The sequence below is a fragment of the Pituophis catenifer genome, unplaced genomic scaffold (genome assembly GCF_029215685.1).
Source record: "Pituophis catenifer annectens isolate HBS135680 unplaced genomic scaffold, rPitCat1.0.hap2 SCAF_3, whole genome shotgun sequence".
Lineage (NCBI taxonomy): Eukaryota > Metazoa > Chordata > Lepidosauria > Squamata > Colubridae > Pituophis > Pituophis catenifer.
The window spans coordinates 156214825-156234733 of NW_027256883.1; the positions used below are offsets into that span (position 1 = coordinate 156214825).

Here is a 19909-nt window from a genome sequence, read left to right on the forward strand (position 1 = left end):
AGAAATTTCAAGAACATATGTAAAAATTATGTGGCAATGTTACCAGTTACTCTATGAATGCTATAATAAAATAGCCATGGCTATTACTGAATGCAGAAGGAACTTAATGGCACTCCATATTTCTTGTTCCTCTTTGTAAGACGTTAAGCTGAAATAGCAGAGTGGAATCAGTTGGGCACCCTTCCCTCAGGATGTGTTTCTTCCTGAGTTCATTTTCTAACCTGTCCGCGGTTTATTTCTGTTTACTGTCTGGTGCATACATTTCACCTCATAGGATTGTTGTGTGGGGAAACTGGAAGGAGGAAGAAATATTATGTAAGATCACCACTTTGATTTATTTATTAAAAAAATAATAAAGATGGGTCATAAATAAATAAGTAAATAAAAACAAAACCCCTCTTTTTCACTACAACAGTCATGTGAGGCAGGCTGGGTTGAAAGGGCAACTGGCCCAAAGTTACTTAGTAAATTCCATAACTGAGAGCAATTAACTTCCTGGGCCTCCTCAGAGCTGGTCCAACACCCTATCCCAGTGATGGTTAACCTTTTTGGTGCCAAGTGTCCAAAGCACACACGTGCGGGCAAACGCGCGCAGGTGTGACCAAATCCCCAAAATGCAATGTGAGCACACCCCTGTGCATGCATCCCACACATGTGCCCTGGCCCCCCGCGCCCCATTTTGGTTTCCAGGTTGGTGCAAGAGGCCTTCCAGGCCCAAAACGGGGCATGTGCCCCGTTTTGGGCCTGAAAAGCCTCCTGTACCAACCTGGAAGCCAAAACGGGGCACGAGGGTGCCATGTGAGTTCCCCCCCTATCCCATGTTGGGCCTGGAAAGCCTCCTGCACCAACCTGCACCACCAACCTGCACCACCCCACGCATGTGGTCCTCCCCCCACACATGCACACGTGCATCCCCACTTGTGCCCCACCCCCACGTATGCACGGTAGAGACCCAAAGACCAGCTGGCCAGCAGGAGGCACACACACATGCGCAGTGAAGCTGGGCTGGAGCAACGGCTGGCGTGCCCGCAGAGGAATTCACCATCACTGTCCTATTCACTACACTCATGATTTCTCTATTTTAGGAGGAAAAAAACAAAACAATAAAGAAAACCCTCCCACTTCTCTAACTGAGAAGGATGGAAGAACTTTTAAGAAGGCAACATTTTTGAACTGTTTTATAATTAGAGGTGGGGTGTATGTGTGTGGGTTTTGTTTTTTTTTGTTTTTTTGCCAAGAAAAGAACATGAACAAAACTTACAGTATTTCTAGTTCAGCCTCTTTGCTCCCTGTTATTTCTAACTTTCCAGTCAAATGCTTTTATTAGATTGAAAACTTTCGCTGTTCATTTTCTTTTCTCTTTTAAATCTCAAGCAGTGTAATGTTCTACAATTATAAAACTGTCCCAGTGGCTCTGAAGTCTGGCAAAATAATATACTTTTTTTTTCCTAAAGGGGGGGAGGGGAATGTCTGTGTATGTTGCCAATTAGTTTTGCTGTAAATACAGACCTCCATCCATCATCGGTCTCTGGGTGGCTATAACAGATCTAATTTGTTTCAGATGCCCTGCGCTTTCTGAGCTGTTCACCAACTCTGTTGACCTGCTGAGAGGACCAAAAGCTGCAGAAGAATGACTGACAAGGGAGAGCCTTCTCCGCCTATAGAATAGTCTGCCCTAACGGCACCGAGTGAGAATTAGAGGCCATTTCAGGAGATTTACTTGCTGTCCCCTTCTTTTTCAGCGGCTCGGTGCTTCAGAAAAGATTTGAAAGGTGTAAGGCTCTCATTAGGGAGGCTACAACATGGTAATGGAAAACCCACTCTCCCCGTCCCCCTCCCCCTTTTCCCTTTGCTTTTACAAGCCTTGCTTAAGACCTCCAGTTCCCTAGGAATTTTATGAATGCCAAGGAGCAGCCAAAATAAACTCGTAAAGGAAAAGTTTGGAGGAAAAAAAAGGTCACAGACCTGTACAGCAAGTGCTAAGCAAGAATTATTTAAAGGAAGAAAAAAGTGCAGGCCTGGAGTAGTGCAAGCCTGTGGCAACACATCAATTTTCTGACCAAAAGAAAAAAGAAAAAAAATCCATGAATGGGCATTTAGAAAAGGGATTCTCCTCCTACTTTCTACCAGTTTAAGCAGCCCACCTGGCTTTGCACCATTGGTAATGAAGCTTTACCACTAACTCTGAACCCAAGCCTTGTTTGTTTTTCAGTTTCTCCAGGGCTGAGTTTACACAGGCAGAAAATAAACTTGTTGGAAGCTCAGTATCTGACATGGCTCAGAGAATCCAGCCAGGAAGGCAGCATTTCTGGAGCTGAAACCTGAATTAAAGAGCAACCCAATCAGGTATTCACACAAGATCCTATTACAGTGGGAGGAGGGGAGAAATTCTGGGTAATGTTGAGTTAATAAACCAGTTAATGATTTATGAAAAGGTTCTGGAATATATTCTGTTGATGCAAGCCGGGTGATTGTGTATCTTGTGATGATCTAGGCTATGTTGGACGGGATGGATTGTCATTAAATTTTATTTAAAAATTCTAGAGAGGATTTCCAGGGTTCTCTTTCTATCACTCAAGGAAAGCCGTAGATTTTTAAACCTATACTTGAGCAAGGTTTTACATTTAAGAAGCAGAACAGAGAAAAAGAATAAAATGCCCTCACTCCCAATCGCGTGAATCGGTAGCAGGAGGCTCTGCCCACCCGCCCGGATGTCATCACAGACCGTCTGCACATGCGCAGAAGGTTCTGCATATGCGCAGAAGCGCTGTGTGCGCGCGGTCACGTTTGCGAACTGGTAGCGAAGGTAAGTGGAACCCACAACTGCCCCAATCTCTCCCCCAAATTATAAATCACTCTCCTAAATCATCCCCCAAATATTTTATACTCTGGAAATGATAAGACCAGCCACAACCTATATGCAAGATAATAATTCTGCTATTGTTCACATGATTGTTTATGCCAGCAGAAAAGAGTGTTAAGTCACTGCCTTTGCTTCGGAAGTATTGGCTCTCGTTCAAGCCTCTAGTTTAGCCCTGAATGCATCAGCATAAATGATTGTATAAACAGGACTGTGTTAACACTTGCCAATGAGGATTCTGCCAAATGTTAATTTGAAGCCTCAGTGAAGACGCCTACTGCTGATGCCTCTTACCGCAGACCAAAGGACTTTGTAGAACTCACTGCTGCTCGGTAAGTGGATGGGTGGATGTGCCTGCCCCCTTTTCTCTTCTCCTCCTTGGCCTGTGTTATACATGGATAATGTCAGAAGTCAGTCTCATTGAATATCTCATAAGACCCATGTCTGTCTAGGGACTCAGCCAGTATTCACAGTCAGATAGTATTTCTTTTTTGCTATCACTATAGCTTCCCTGCTCTCAATATGCATGCATATTTAGCAAGTAGACAGAAGGAGAAAGTTGGTATGGCTTAAGGAAAACAAGAGGAACTTACTTTGTCCAAGTGGATTCCAAGAGTTTGGAGCAGAGATGTGTTGATTGATATACTCTGTTAAATCAGGCACTGCACAAAATTCCATGGATGTCCATGGCATTTACCCAACTGGGTTATTGTAGCTGCTACAGATTCCATCCCAATCCTGGGACACTGGTTTATAGATTTTATCACCAATCTTTCCTGATTGTGCAGATATACAAGTATACTGGTAGTATACCCCTCATTTACGACCTTATTGAGGAGGGGGGAGCGGATCTGGCGGGTATTACGGAAACCTGGTTGGGCCCAGAAGGGGGGTGCCCCTGGTTGAAATGTGTCCACCAGGTTTCCGGGCATTTCATCAGCCAAGGGCCCAGGGTAGGGATGGGGAGGTAGCGGTTATTATTAAAGAAAATCTATGTCCGAGGGAGACCACTGTACCGCAGATAGCTGGATGTGGGGCCCTCCTTGTGAAGTGGGGTTGTGGGGCGCAGATGGGCCTGCTGATTACGTACCTGGCTCCCTGCTGCGTGGCAGCGGCCCTGCCCGAGCTGCCTGACGTGGTAGCCGGGGTGGCGGTTGATACCCCCAGGCTTATGGTCATTGAGGATTTCAACCTACCATCTGTCGGCGAAACATCTATGGCGGCTCGGGAGTTCTTGGCTTTCATGACGGCCTTAGACCTGACCCAATTAGTTCAAGGCCTTACTCTGGACTTGATTTTTTGTCTCTGGTCAGTGGCAGAGTGATCTAGAAATAGGGGATTTAGTCATCAAGCCCTTGTCATGGTCTGATCACTCCCTCCTTTGCATGGACTTTTGAACCGCTACACCTCACCGCAGGGAGACAGAACCGACTAGGTGGTTCCATCCCAGGTGCCTGATGGACCCAGATAGGTTCCTGACGGAGCTTGGGCCATTCCCTGAGGCTCTGGCTCATGGTGCGATGGAAGAACTGGTGGCCGCCTGGGATAGGGCAGCCGCTGGAACTCTGGATCGTGTCATGCCTTTGTGGCCTTTGACCCGGTGCCGATCTCATCTGGCTCCCTGGTTTTCCGAGGAGCTGAGAGAGATGAAGCGCCGGAAAAGACACCTGGAGAGTGATTGGAAGGCCAGTCAGTCTGAATCTGACCGAACACTGGTGAGGTCTCATATTAAGACCTACCTAGTGGTGATAAAAGCGGCAAAATTTAATTATTTTCCCGCTCTTATCGGGTCTTCAGAGAACCGCCCAGTAGCCCTGTTTAGGGTGACCCGCTCCCTCCTTCATCTGGGAACGAGGGAAGACCCTTTGCAGGGCAGGGCTGAGGATTTTGTGCAATTCCTGCATGACAACGTCACTCAGATACGGGAAGGTCTGGACTCTGATTGGGTAGATCTGGATGGGATGATGAAGGGGGGTCTTGAGAATGTTATCTGGGAATGGTTTGACCTTGTGACTCCTGAGGACGTGGACAGGATTCTGGGGAGGCTTAGCACTGCCACATGTTTATTGGATCCGTGTCCCTCCTGGTTGGTGCTGGCCTCCCGGGAGGTTACACGAGGCTGGCTCCAGGGGATTATTAACGCTTCTTTGAGCGAGGGTTACTTCCCCCGCTTTTTGAAAGAGGCGGTGGTGAGGCCCCTCCTCAAGAAGCCCTCCCTGGACCCCGCTGTATTAGCGAATTATCGCCCAGTCTCCAACCTTAGCTTTGTGACGAAGTGTGGTGACTTTGTTGAGAGTGTGGTGGTGCGACAACTTCTCCAGTGCCTGGATGAAGCCGATTATCTAGATCCATTCCAGTCGGGCTTCAGGCCAGGGCACAGCATGGAAACGGCATTGGTCGTATTGGTTGATGATCTCTGGAGGGCTCGGGACAGGGGTTGTTCCTCTGTCCTGGTCCTATTAGATCTCTCAGCGGCTTTTGATACCATCGACCATGGTATCATGCTGTGACAATTGGAGGGGTTGGGAGTGGGGGGCACCGTGTTGCGGTGGTTCTCCTCCTTCCTCTCCGACTGTGTGCGGTTTGTGTTGGCAGGGGGGCAGAGGTCGACCTCGAGGCGTCTTGTATGTGGGGTGCCGCAAGGGTCAGTCCTCTCGCCCCTTCTGTTCAACATTTATGTGAAGCCACTGGGCGAGATCATCCGTGGTTTCGGGGTGAGGCTCCACCAGTAGGCTGACAATACTCAGCTGTACATCTCCACCCCGGACCACCCCAATGATGCCCTTGACGTAATGTCCCAGTGCCTGGAGGCCATGCAGATCTGGATGGGGAGAAACAAGCTCAAACTCAACCCCTCCAAGACTGAGTGGCTGTGGCTCCCGGTGTCCCGGTATAGTCAGCTGGTCCCATCGCTGACTATTGGGGGAGAGACCTTGGCCCCCTAAGAGAGGGCTCATAATTTGGGTGTTCTCCTGGATGCACGGCTGTCTTTGGAAGATCACATGACGGCCGTGGCCAGGGGAGCTTTCTATCAGGTTCGCCTGATGCACCAGTTGCGTCCCTTTCTGGACCGGGATGCCGTATGCATGGTCACTCATGCCCTCGTCATGTCCTGTCTGGACTACTGCAACGCTCTCTACATGGGGCTCCCCTTGAAGAGCACTCAGAGGCTCCAACTGGTCCAGAATGCAGCCGCGCGGGTGGTTATGGGTGTGACTCAGCGCACCCATGTAACACCCCTCCTGCGAGAGCTGCACTGGCTCCCGGTGCGATTCAAGGTGTTGGTCACCACCTTTAAAGTGCTCCATGGCTTAGGACCGGGGTATATACGAGACCGCCTTCTGCCATCAACAACCTCCCACAGAGAGGGGCTCCTCAGGGTGCCATCAGCCAAACAATGCTGACTGGCGACACCCAGGGGCAGAGCCTTCTCTGTGGGGGCACCAGCCCTCTGGAATGAGCTGCCCCTAGAGCTTCGTCTTAGCCCCGACCTGCATACTTTTCGCCGCGCCCTTAAGACCCTTCTGTTCTAGCAAGCCGGACTGGCCTAGTACGAATTTTAAAATTGGGTATGTGTCTTTTAATTTGCTGGCCAAATTTTATTTTCAATTTTAATTGGTTTTAAATTTTATAAATCTATGTGTTTTAATATGGCTGTACACCACCCTGAGTCCTTCGGGAGAAGGGAAGTATAGAAATCTAATAAACTTGAAACTTGAAACTTAGTGGATTTATTTACCAAAGTGGCTCATTTTATTCCTTGGAAAGGACTCCCAATGTCTTAGGGAAGAGCTCAGCTATTTTTGGATATATTTTTTTTCTTTAGATGTGATCTCAGATCTTCATTTCCAAATTTTGGAAGGATTCCTTACACTCATTCACTCTTCCTCGCAGCATCCAAAAACAGAATCTGAGAAGGATAACCAACTGTTGCTGCAATATTTCAAATGCAAGGCAATTGGACTGATCTCGTATCTCTTGCTGAATTTGCCTACAACAGTGCAGCATACGTCTCTGTCGGTAGGTCCCTATTTCAGACAAGAATGAAATAAAATTACAGAAAGGGATTTGGTGTGGCTTTCTACTTTTTTGACACCTTCCAAGAAACTAGGCTCAACATTTATTGATCCTTTTCTGGGAAGCTTGGTGGGCGTGGCATTGCTTGGTGGGCGTGGCTTTGTGGGTGTAGCAGGGAAAGGATACTGTAAAATCTCCATTCCCACCCCACTCCAGGGGAAGGTTACTACAAAATCCCCATTTCCTCCCGATCAGCTGGGACTTGGGAGGCAGAAAATAGATGGGGGCGGGGACAGTCAGGTGGTATTTATTGGTTCTCTGAACTACTCAAAATTTCTGCTACCAGTTCTCCAGAATTGGTCAGAACCTGCTGAAACCCACATCTGCCTCCATCCCATAAAAAGAATCTCTTCTATTCATTTTGGTAAGTGCCAAATTCCTGCATTGATAGTTGTTGAGGATGGGATTTGTTAGGGTATTTGGTCATGAAATTAATGCACAAATTGCAGTGCTTGCATGTCCATTACTGTCTCCCATGACCTGACTCTGGGTAGCCACACCCACAGAACCAGTAATAAACATTTTTGAAATCCACCACTGGATGGAGGGCACTTTGGGGATAGCAAGAGACCAAGAAAGGGGCATGGGAAATTACCCATGTCCTTCCACAATAGAAGAAGAAGCTTCTTGGATGAGAAGTGAAACATCTTCAAAGAAAAGTCAGAAAGTGCAGTTGCCTCTTGAAAAAGCACCTTTGGGACAACCATGACCTGGATGACTGAGAATCTCCATAGACACTTATTTGCAGAGAACACTTCAGTGCTTGTTGAACTCATATATTTATTAATTCACACCCAACTATTCCATTTCATAGTGCCATATAAAGTTCATCTTCTGACTCTGTTCATAGTCACCTGAGGAATAGTGAAGAAAGAGAAGTTGGTCTAAAGTTCTCCAATGTGTTTTATGAGAAAAATCAAGATTTCATACTTTGGATTATACAAACTTTCCATAGGGAGGAGCATTTGATCTACCACTCTGTCAGGCTCCTTGGTGAACCAGTCCTTAAATCCTCTATTTTAATGATTCCCTGCTGCTAGATTATAATCCCCTGAGCACCCCTTGAATCGCTAATGTTTTCCTACTGGAAAATACTGTATCTGGCACATTCCTAAATTCTAGTCCAGGGTACTTCTAATGAATTAGCATTCCTTGTGGGAGGAAGGATGAAAAATACAATCCTGTACATCTATGCCTCCTAGTTTATTTTCATCGTGTTGGGAGGGAGCGACATTCACTTCAAGCCATATGGGGAGCTTTGACAAACATATAAAAGTAGTAATGTAGGGCATTCTGCCATGGGAATTCACCCCCTGCAATTTGTAGCAGTCACAAAGTAGCCCCTTTTCTTCCACACATTATTCTGTCAACATTGTATTTTTGTTGGAAAGCCATCTACAATAGTTATCATCTCTTTACTGAAAAGAAATAGACTGCAGGTGCTGCAGAGTTCATCCACGGGATATGAGGAGTTTAAACGTCCCCAAGAAAGGGAAATTTATGTCAGCAATGACTAATTGCTTGGCTTCCATTCCTTATATATATATGTGTATATATTGCAAGTTTGCTTCTATCCACTATTGCTGTTCCTTTAAAAAAATAAAACTCATGCATATCCTCTATTCATTTATGTTGACTATCTCTAATCTTTCTTACCATATCTTGTTTTTATTAATCTCATTTTTCTTTTTTAATCTCATTTTGGTTTTTTTGTAAATTGCCTATTTATTTCATGCAGTTAAGCAAAGACTAAAAGGATATGGAATTATTTGGAAAATAAAAGCTGAAGTTAATTATCCAACCTGAAACCACTAATCTTTGTGGCTGCCATTGAAAGACAGACTTTCTGCATTCATGTCAAATAAATGTATCCTATACATACCAGTGAGCTGGGTGTATAATGTTATCGCAAATCATAAATTTGTTGCTTTTCTTTTAACAGCTAGTGTAGGTAGCAGCCATTTCAGGCTGGGTCTCTCAGCAGAAGCCCCCCAACCTTTTGGGTGCCAGGAACCGTTTTCATAGAGAGCGTTTTTTCCATGAACTAGGAGGGCGGACATGGTTTTGCACGCTATCTGGATCCCATGCTTTCATGGATGGGGTCACTTGCACAGCCCAGTTCCAGGTGGGCCCCGGACCGGTGCCAGTCCATGGACTGAGGATTGGATACCCCTATCCTAAAAAGCCTGCTGGCTTTGGTTGGAGAATATGGAGAGGATCACCTTGAGAAAGCTACAGATATGCTTAATAGGCCCATAATACAACTTAAAAAGTACCGGTATGTTTATGGCAGTGGTGAAATTCAGTCGGCTCTATCCAGATCGCGCGATCGGGTAGTGCTGGTGGCGGGAGGTTCTGCCCACCCCCCTAGGCGTCATCACATCCCGTTTTTGACCCCCTGTGCATGCGCAGAAGGCTCTGCACATGCGTGGAGGAGGCGCAAGCGTACTGAGCATGTGCGTGCGCTCGCATTTGCGAACCAGTAGTGAAGGTAAGTGAATACCACCCCTGGTTTATGGGTTTATTGTGCAAGCTAACTTTTTTCCTGAGGTAAGCAACAGCTTGGAGGACCACAGCACAGGGATGCTGAGGGAGATAACCTCTCCCTTTGTAGCTGCTGACTTTCCTGGTTTTCCTTTCTAACCCTTCCCTAAGTATTTGTTTGTATAAGTCATACCTACAAAATGCAATCATGCTCTAACTACAGTAGGAATTGTCTGGAGTTTTACAGACCATTACCTAAAATTTATTTTTGTTAGTAGTGACATTTGCAAATCCAATCCTTTTTTCTCTGAGTAACAAGAACAGCGCTAAGTTTATTTCTCAAGAGCAAAGATTTAGAAGCCCAGCATTTGTTTATATTACTTTATTGCTATTTATTACAATTTTTCTATTACTTTACTACCGTTACATTTCCACTTCTTTTCATTTCTCCATGTTTATTGTTGTAAATCACCCAGAGTAGTCCCACAGCGAGATAGGGAGCAAATAAATTTAACAAATATGCAAAGTTAGGTTAGGAAAGTGTTAGAAAGCGAGAAACTATAGTAAAAGCAATAGTGAACCGGTGTGCTGACTAAATACAAAGCAGCATTTCTGCAAATTAGGTCTGCAACATCAATCTGTTAAACACTTAAAATCACATTTCTAAATTTCCTTTAACGGTGCAAATTGGTTTGGATTACATGTGCCCAGATTGGTACTATAAAGACACTTTAAGCAAATAATTTTGAACTTTCAGGAAGAGCAGCTGAGGGCTGTTGGATCTCACAAATCTCACAGGTAGAAAAGTCTCCTATGGGGTCCTCTCTTTGGGGTGGAAATGCTTCCCATTAACATATCAATTTGAGAAAAAGTGACATGCTGGACATTTTGCTTGAGCTTAATTGAGAAGGAATTAGAAAGTACAAGGGGAAATTACAAAGTATGAAGAAAGTTAATAGATGTCACAGATTACAGACATTTCTTTAAAATTTCGTTGCCTCATGTAGGAAGAATGCCTTTTCTGAAATATGTCCTCTAAAAACAAAATACGTTTCTTGCTTTCATGAACAAAAGAAACAATTAAAGTTAATGATTGTTTAAAATGCATTTAATCAGATAGTATTCCTCCCTCTTTCATCGTCTTCATTGTCATCATCATTTGTCTTTGAGTTGACCTAAAACTCCTGATGACTTCATGGACAAAACTGTTATCTTTTTTCAAACCAATATATGGTAGTTTCCCATACTATACTGCAGAGTGTCTGTCTGTGTGTATTTGTGTCCTCTAATAGGATGTGTCCCAATAATTGTCTATGATTAGGGGTGTACTACAGCAGGAGTTTTTTTCTAGTCCTGGGTACCCATTGTATGTTATACATATCCTCCATTACTGAAATATTTCTTGAGGTATCAAGCAGAATTTTGGCATTTCCACACAAAATTGCCCAAATGCCATGGGAATTTGCAGGGATACATCTTGGGAGTTCTAGAAAATATCCTATTGTTAATTCCTAACTTAGGAAAGTTGGAAGAACTCTGTGGCCCTTCAGAACTTGCACTAAAACTTCAAAGATTTCTCATGCTAGCTGGAGAAGTCGTGACTGGAGACAACCAACATTTAAGGACCACCCCTCTTGTACAGTTTTATGAAGTGGAGACCACCAAATAGCATTATTAATGTTGTCAGCCTAAGCTGCAAACCTAAATACATTTCAGATGACAGACTAAATCATACCTTCCTTCCTCCCAACACAAAAGTATATTCAGAACAACTTAAAATAAATAGGGAAAATATAATAAAATATAGAATCATAAATGAAAGCCAAGGGTGAAATTATAAAAAAGTGGTTTTGTAGAGCCGAAGAACTAAAAGCTCCACTATAATTTTATTAAGGCCACAAGACTCTCTTGTTTGCTCCAACATTCATATTCTCCCAAAATGGTTCCTTTTAAGTGGTAAAATCCACAATGCTCCCAAATGTGTAATACTGCTGTTAAGCAGTAAACCTAAGAACACATATGTAGGACTGCTGTCCATTGAATGCAGAGCAACATTTTAGTAAACATGCAAAGGAACTGTACTTTAGAATGTCTTACTCTTGATATCCTGGAAAGACTATATGCCACCATCAATCACCTACCTCTTATGACCTTTAATGCAGTTGTCGAGTTGATTTGCTGTACCTCCTCTTGAACTGGGGAGAATATGTTTGTAGCTGGCAGTGTGTTAAGCTCTTTAACCTTACTTCACTCTTTCAAATGAACATCACTTTTTAAAAAATCCAAATAGCTTCTAATAAGCTTCTATTCAGGTTTCATAACAAATAAATCAAGAGAATACTCCCTCTGGTAAATTAATAGCCAGACAAGACAGCAACAAGGGAATCACTGTAAATTATAAGGGGGAAGGGAAAGAATGATTCGGGAACACAAGGTCTCCATATGTCTCCATACACGTCTACACAGACTCCTGTGCGTAATTTATAGGTATCCCTGTGGAACAAGGGACCTGTCTCTGAACATGAACACATGCTGTAAAGGTTACAGAATGGGTGGCTCCTGGTTTCCTCATGTAGTCCCTTTCTCACGGCCTTCTGGGAAAGGAGTTGTTTCCAAAAATGAATCAATTATCGTTTACAAGGCCTGCTGCCACTGAACCTTGCAATATTAATCCTCATTCACCATCTACAAAGTGATTTTGTTCCAGTCTCAAGAGCTTTGAGGAGCTACAATTTTAGTCATTGGCCTGGGCAGTTCTGGAAACTATTTTCTCAAGAGGTTGCGAGCTCAGTGGGGCTGGGTCCAAGAATACTGCCATAAACGTGAGTCTTATGCATGAAACCCAATATTAAACAAGTTTTTTTTCAACACATCTCATGGGAAGATAGTTGTGTACTTTTTCTGGCAGTGGTTACCTCCAACTGTTTAGAACTTTAATACTAAAAACAAAATATTTGACTCCTAACTTTTAAGAAATTTGTCCTCTGTCTTCACTTTTATTTTCCCATAGTTTTTGTACAAATTTATAATTCAAGTCCTGATCTAGAAAGAGTACATGTAAAGCATCTGATTTATTTCTTCCTCATAAGTAGAGGTGTAAAAGGATTGTGCTATAAGTCCTGCTAAAGATAGGCTTAATTTTTTTATTACCAACAGATCCATGGAGGGACAAATTTTGGCAGCAATGAAAGGCAACAAGTGTTCATTATTCTGTTTGTTCCTTCCACACTTTTGAAAAAATGTGACAGAGCTAGAATTCTTGGTTCTCTCTCTTTTTCATACTGACTGTACTATATGTAGTTCTTCCTCTGAAAAATTTCTAGTCATATGGCTCTTCCAAGAAGTATATTTATATATTCTGTCAATGAGCTCCATTTACTCCTATGGACTGAATGATAAGAAAAATCTGATGATGTATGTCCTCATTCAGAGAAATTACATGGGATAACTTTAAAGAATCACTATAATATCTGATCTGTTATGTTTTATCACCCAGCTAGATGGCAGCACCTAGCTGACTTTGGTGGATCTTGAAATGCTAAGCTGTGCTTGATCTGGTTAGGACATGGATGGGAAACTATCAGGGAATCCCAAATTTATTGGCTAGATTAGGAAAATATCCCTGCAGAAGACAATTTCTTACTGTTGCCAAGACAAAAACTTAGTTGTGCCCAAAAAGACAACGGGAACTGAGTTCAGTTCAGAAGAGATGCTGTTTATAAATCATGTTCCAGGTAGTATTTTATGTAGTAAAACAGTCCAGTACTATCAATGGTTAATCTGTTATGAACCAGGAATTGCCTTTTGGAATGGTTGCTTCTTATGCTGCTGTTACATCATAAGATACAAAAGGTGAGATCCTTTCCTCAGTTTCAAAGCTGCAGACAAAGCTTCATAATACTTCTATTAACTTTAGAAAGAAGAGTGTTAAAAGTCTTTGTGTATCCATCTCTACAGGTGCCACTAAGGCAGTCCTCTGTGGCAAAACTCTAGCGTCAGACTCAGAAGGATGACTTCCAGCAGAGTGGGCTGGCTTTATTGAATTTTGAAACAAATTAAATAATATGCTTTATGATCCAAAGAGCATTTTCTCTTGCCTCCAAAACAAAGCTACTAAATCCAGAATCTAAAATCACTTAACCCCACTGATAGTAAACCTACTTTCACCTTAACAGCTCTAGTTAAATACATGTGAGATGGGAGGAGCTACTATGGCCTGATAAACAGGTGTAGAAGAAAATCAATTGCAGAGGAAGCCTTTCCTGCTGGTCAGGTGATTTAAGGATAAGCATCTCAAACAAAAGGGGGGAAAATCTACTCAGTCCAGAAAGGAAAATAGCAGACAGCACCCAAATGATCATCCCAGTGATACAGGTCAAAATCAAGTTGTGTTTTAAATTATGCTTTTGTGCGCTTTGTTGAACTGAAAGTCCGTTCCAACAACTTTTTGGGCTGGCTTTTTGTCATTTTGGAATAATGGCTAAGAGCTTCAAGTAACCCTGTTAGTTGTAAATATTGTTTCATAACAATTTAAAATTGTTCCAATGTTTCACAGAGGTTAATTTGTTAGGAGGCTTTGTAATTATCCTAAAACTGACTCTGCAACAGTAAACTAGAAGAATAACCTAACCATTTATTTTAACTGATTAAATGTCCAGTTCACATATATCAACTATAGTCTTCTGGAATTGCATTTCTCTTTGAGGAGAAAATGGCTGGGCTCAAACAGGATTTTCAAGCCAAATTTTATTTATTAAATTTATATGCTGTCCATCTCACCAAGTCTGAAAATCAACATATAGAGTTGACTTGATAAAAAACATAAACAGATGTTTATAGTTGTGCAAAGCTTTCAATTCAGTTTCAAAAAGAGACACAAAGCATCTCTCTCTCTCTCTCTCTCTCTCTCTCTCTCTCTCTCTCTCTCTCTCTCTCTCTCTCTCTCTCTCCCTCCCTCCCTCCCTCCCTCCAGAAAACCACTAGTTTTATATTTGCTTCTCTTTAAAATATCAAGATGGGAAGATATGAGTGACTGGTCTACCTATGAATTCTGCAGTCCATAGTCTTAGAGTCTAGAAGCCATGTCATCTGAAGAAGTCTTAAATGCACCTGCTGAAACTCTCCAGAATTTTTGCCAAATTAAATCTATAATGCAATAGAAAGGGGAAATAATCATATTTATACCATCCACTCTCCTATGGCTAAGAATGAAGTGCCCAATATGCTATCCTAACCCACCTTTCCAGCTCCTCCTCAATGATATATTTCTTCTTGGATTCCTTTCCATTAATGGACCAGGCAATCTGGCTCCAATTTTATAATTTACTTCTTGAAAGATAGTCAGTATAATCTATGTCCAAAGGGTTGTGCTTTCCTGGACAAGACCCTGCAGTTTTCTTGATCTCAGGAGTAATTTGCCATCGCCTCCTTCCTAGGGCTGTGAAAGAATGACTGGTCCAAGCTGGCTTTGTGCCTAAGGCAGGACTAGAAATCACAATCTCTCTGTTTCTAGTCTGGTGCTTAACCATTACAGCAGACCTATCTGAAAATCCACATCAACCACATCAAATGAGGAATCAGCCTTAAAAAAACAAACAGGTTGACACAAATATCCTCTTCACATTAAGGACTAGGTAGCATTCTGGCTGTTATCTCCTTTAACCCAGACAAAACATACAGACATGTAACCTGAGGTAGTGAATGACAAGTTTTGTATTTTAGTGTATATATTTTTAGCATAAAATATTTAGTATTTTATGCTAAACTGTGTGTGTGTGTGTGTGTGTGTGTGTGTGTGTGTGTGAGAGAGAGAGAGAGAGAGAGAGAGAGAGAAAGAGAGGGAGGGAGGGAGGGAGGGAGGGAGGGAGGGAGAATAGAAGACATGGATCTTTTAAAAGCTAAATCAAAGAAAATGGTTCAAACAAGTTATAGATTTCATACATTCTCCTTTGAGAATAGTCAGTGTTATGTATCCATCTGCCTGCCTGGGGTACTAATCCAGCTGTAAGTACAGCTATAATGCAGAAACCAGAACAGGAAGTGTTCATTTTCTCAAGCCTTATAAACCTTTCAGTACCAATTACCTTTGACTTGAAAGAAAATTGCATTAATCTATAATTAATTTTCAGAGAGTGATATTGCACATCAACTGCAGTCACAGGATTAATACATTTCTTTGTAAATATGGCTTTAGTCAGCCTTTCACCTAAAGGGCAGTCATATTTAATTGTTTCACTGTTCTGTAAATATAAGACTTTGCCTTTTTTGAGTATTTTGGAGATGAGAACTGGCCTCCACTGAATGGAAAAAGAGAGAACTTGAAGCTAGTTTGCTGTCAAAATAAATGAGTCTAAATGATGTATTACTAACAAAATGTATTAATTTGAGTAACCAATAAATAAAACAATTGCATTCTTGACTCATTTGTTTCCCAGTCCCAGAAATCATCGTGGTTCCTCAGAATAGTTGAAAATAACAGTACAAAAGTTTATGTAAAAGAAGGGGTCTTTTAAACAGTATAATAACAATTAATATAGCAATCACCATTATGGCAGCCATCTTTGCTTTTTTTCATCATACCCTGTAGACCATCCCTCTTTAAGAGAAAGGTTACAACTACTATCACTTTCTCCTGAAAAATCTATGGGATGTTGGATATGTTCAAGAAATCCTTTCCCAATATTCAATTTGTAAAAACAAATCCTCTAAACATGACCTAGGATGACCAAATGCAACTGGGGTTTAGGGGAACTGAGTTCTAATATACCTGGAAAAACTAGATTGGAGACAGCCACTGTAGATCTTGCCTCCATGAATTCATTTTTCATGCATCAGAATCCTCTGGAGCTTATGAAGCTGGTGGCACAAAGCAGGAGTAAACACATCAGGAATCAATATATTTCTAGATACTTCCGGTGGCTCCGCAGACGTCGAGGACGGTCTCCATAGACCGCCAGCCACCCGATCTGTAAAAACCGCCCTGACAGCGCTAAACAGCTGTCCGGCGGTTTGAAAAAACTCTCCTTCGGGCAAAGAAGGAGAGGAGAGCCGGAGGGGGTGGGTAGAGCTCCCCGATAGTCACTGGATTAACTCCAGGGACTCGGAGGGTGAGAGCTCCCCAGTTCACCCCTCCCATCGCTCCGGATCGCTGGTGCCTCTGTCTTCAGAGCAAGACGTCTGCGTCCAATTCTGCCGGCAAACAGTGAGTTTTAATGATTTTCAACAAGGCAGACAGAGCGGAAGCAAGAGTGCAAGCTTTTTAAGAGAAACAGAACTTAACTCTGTGAATACATTGTTGCAAACGGAGCTCTCTGGAGCTGGAGGCTGGGAGGAAGCCTTTGTTATGGGCGGAAGGGAAAGTGAAAGTTAAAAGGAAACTGTTTGTTAATAGCCCTCTGCCTGAAGAGAAAACTACTGGGCTTTGAGTATAGTTTGAAGAGAGGATTGTTTATTTTGGAAAAACTTTGGAATATACTTTCTAAGACTGTTTACAAGATTTTCTGGCTGTAAAAGGAAAACTTTTTTTTAAATAAAATGGCTGCTAAACAACTAAAGCCACCAACTTCTAAAGGGGGAGGAGGTTCCCCTGTAGTGACTCAAAACAACAACTTCCGGCTGATACACAGTCACAAGACCTTAAAGAATTTATAATGGGTGCCCTGAATAATCAGACAGAAATGATGAAAGGATTTTCAGAGGAGTTAAAGAAACTCACAAGTGTGGTGGAGGAAAAACATGATGAAATAAGAGATGATATTGTCTTTGCAGTTTCAGGACTGGCTACTCACATGTTAAAGATTGAGGAGAGAGTGCGGGAAATTGATGATGCTAATTTGGAGATTGCAACTAAACTGGGAGAGGTTATGATACAGACAGAGAAAGTGGATGACGAGATGGTTATGTTACAGTACAGGTCAATGGAATTTGCCCTGAGGCTGAGAGGTTTGAAAGAAAAGAGTGGTGAAAATTTAAAAGATGTTTGTTCCAATGCTTTAGCAGAGCTGATTCCAGAAAGGCCAGCAGATGTGGCAATTCAAATGGACAAAATTTACAGGGTCAACTCCTGGCTGGCAAAACAAAAGCAGCTACCAAGAGATGTGGTGATCTATTTTACAACAAGGAGAGTTAGAAATGATATTTTGCAAGCGTCTTATAGAAATAAGATTAAAGTGGAAGGACAAGAGCTGGTGGTCCTGAAAGAGCTTCCTCCTAAAATGTTAAGAGATAGAAAGCAGTTTGGCTTTTTGGTGAACGAACTAAGAAACCAGCAAATTCAGTACAGATGGGATGTCCCATTTGGGATAATAGTGCCATACGCTGGGCAAAGACATCGCTTAAACACAGTTGGAAAAGCAAAAGATTTTTATGCCAATGTTTTAAAGGCTGGAAGGCCACCCTCACCAGGGGGTGCTAGAAAGCAATTGGAAATTACTCAACAAGAGAAAGATGGAGGGCAACCACAAACCTATGCTCAAGTATTAGCTGGAGGAGCTATTCTGGAAGAAGATCCATTACTGACTGGGGGTTCACCACCAACTTTGGAGTCATTAACGATGATTCAGCTGCCAAAAGATCAACGACTGACAAGGGCTACCTATAAACAACATATGGCGCAACAGCCTCAAGATCCAACTCAACAAGCCCAAAAAACGCAAGCTGTGGGAGGAGCTAGGCCGAAGTCTAAAATGGCGGAGGAGGTTCAGCTGATGCTCTCGAAGCTTGGAACGCCCAGAGATGGCAAATAAATTTCTATCTTGGAATGTTAACGGTTTAAATTCTCCACAAAAAAGAAAGAAAATATTTCATTATTTGAAGCAATTTCAGAACGATGTTATTTGTTTGCAAGAAACGCATATTAAATCTTCAGATCAAAAGTACCTGATAAATTCGAAATTAGGTACACATTTTGTGGCATCAGCACCAGAAAAGAAAAACGGCCTAGTAATATATGTTAAAAGAGGCTTAGTGGCCAATTTAATTGAGGCTGATACTCAAGGTAGATATATCGCAATTGAATTAATAACACAGAGTGGGAAGCTGCTTGTAATTGGAGTATATGCACCTAATCAACAACAAGATAAATTTTACAAACTTTTACATACTAAAATACTACAATGGGACTATAGATCCTTATTTTTAATGGGTGATTGGAATGGGGTATTAGATACCCAGAAAGATAAAAAAAGTCTTTCCAAGATCTCCATGCGTGCTAAGTTGCCTAAATCTTTTTTTGATATTTTGGAGGATATGGAGCTTAGAGACGTTTGGAGAGAAAGGAACGTATTGGAGAGTGATTTTACTTTTTTCTCAGACAGGCACCAATCTTTTTCGAGGATTGACTTTATATTAATTACAAACGATCTTTTTTCTAGGGTGAAGAGTACGAAGATATGTCCAAGAACTTTAACTGATCATAGCCCAGTTTGGGTGGAATTAGAGCAGGAGAGAGGGGAAAGGAGGTCTTGGAGGCTAAATGAGAATTTATTTAGATATGAAGACAATCTGTGTGAGCTTAAAAAACAAATGAAAGAATTTTTTATTAATAATATGAATAAAGGAACATCGATGGAGATGGTATGGGATGCGTGTAAGGCTTATATGAGAGGAACATTAATCTTTTTGAATAATAAACATAGATTAAAACAACAAAATAGACGGAAAGAGATAGAGGAGGAAATTAAAAAGAAAGAACAATTACTTATAATTAATCCAGGAGATAAAAAGGCAAAAGATATGATTAATATTTTAAGACAGCAATTTAATATGTTAATGGCGGGGCAAGTAGCAACTAGCATACAATATGCCAGACATAACACATTTTGCAATGCTAATAAACCTGGGAGATGGTTGGCTTACACGATGAGGAAAAAACAGAAATCACGTATTATAGATAAAATAGAATTTAGAGGTAAAGAGATTTATCAACAGAATTTAATAAAAAAGGCTTTTTTGGAGTTTTACACAAAACTATATGCCAAAGATGCAATTCGAGATGTTGATATTGATAGATATCTAAAGATGGAGATTCCTGAATTAACGTTGGAACAGAGAGATAGATTGAATCAGCCAATAACTTCTGAGGAAATTGTTGGAGCAATTAAACAATTAAAAATAGGTAAGGCTCCGGGAACAGATGGACTAACAGCTGTTTATTATAAACACTTACAATCCGAAATGTTAGAACCACTAAAAAATTTATTTAATAAGATACAATTAGGAGGAGGAGTACCACCCTCTTGGAAAACAGCCTTTGTTTCATTAATTCCAAAGGAGGATCGAAATTCCATTAAACCGGAGAATTTTAGGCCAATTTCACTTCTGAATACTGATTATAAGATTTTTGCTAAAATATTAGCCAATAGACTAATGCCAGTTATGCAACAAATAATTCACAGTGATCAATCAGGGTTTATAAAAGGTAGACAAATGAGATACAATGTTAGACAAATTGTAAACTTATTGGAATATTTGGAAAAAAATAACCAAGTC

The 19909-nt window shown here is 41.7% G+C and overlaps 1 long non-coding RNA gene across 1 annotated transcript; it reads left to right on the forward strand.

The window, feature by feature from the left end:
- Positions 1-1490: 1490 nt before the first annotated feature.
- Positions 1491-2991, forward strand: LOC139314048 (uncharacterized). The gene is made up of 3 exons (XR_011600170.1): positions 1491-1688; positions 2213-2346; positions 2969-2991. It is a non-coding gene; the product is annotated as an uncharacterized lncRNA (long non-coding RNA).
- Positions 2992-19909: the final 16918 nt, after the last annotated feature.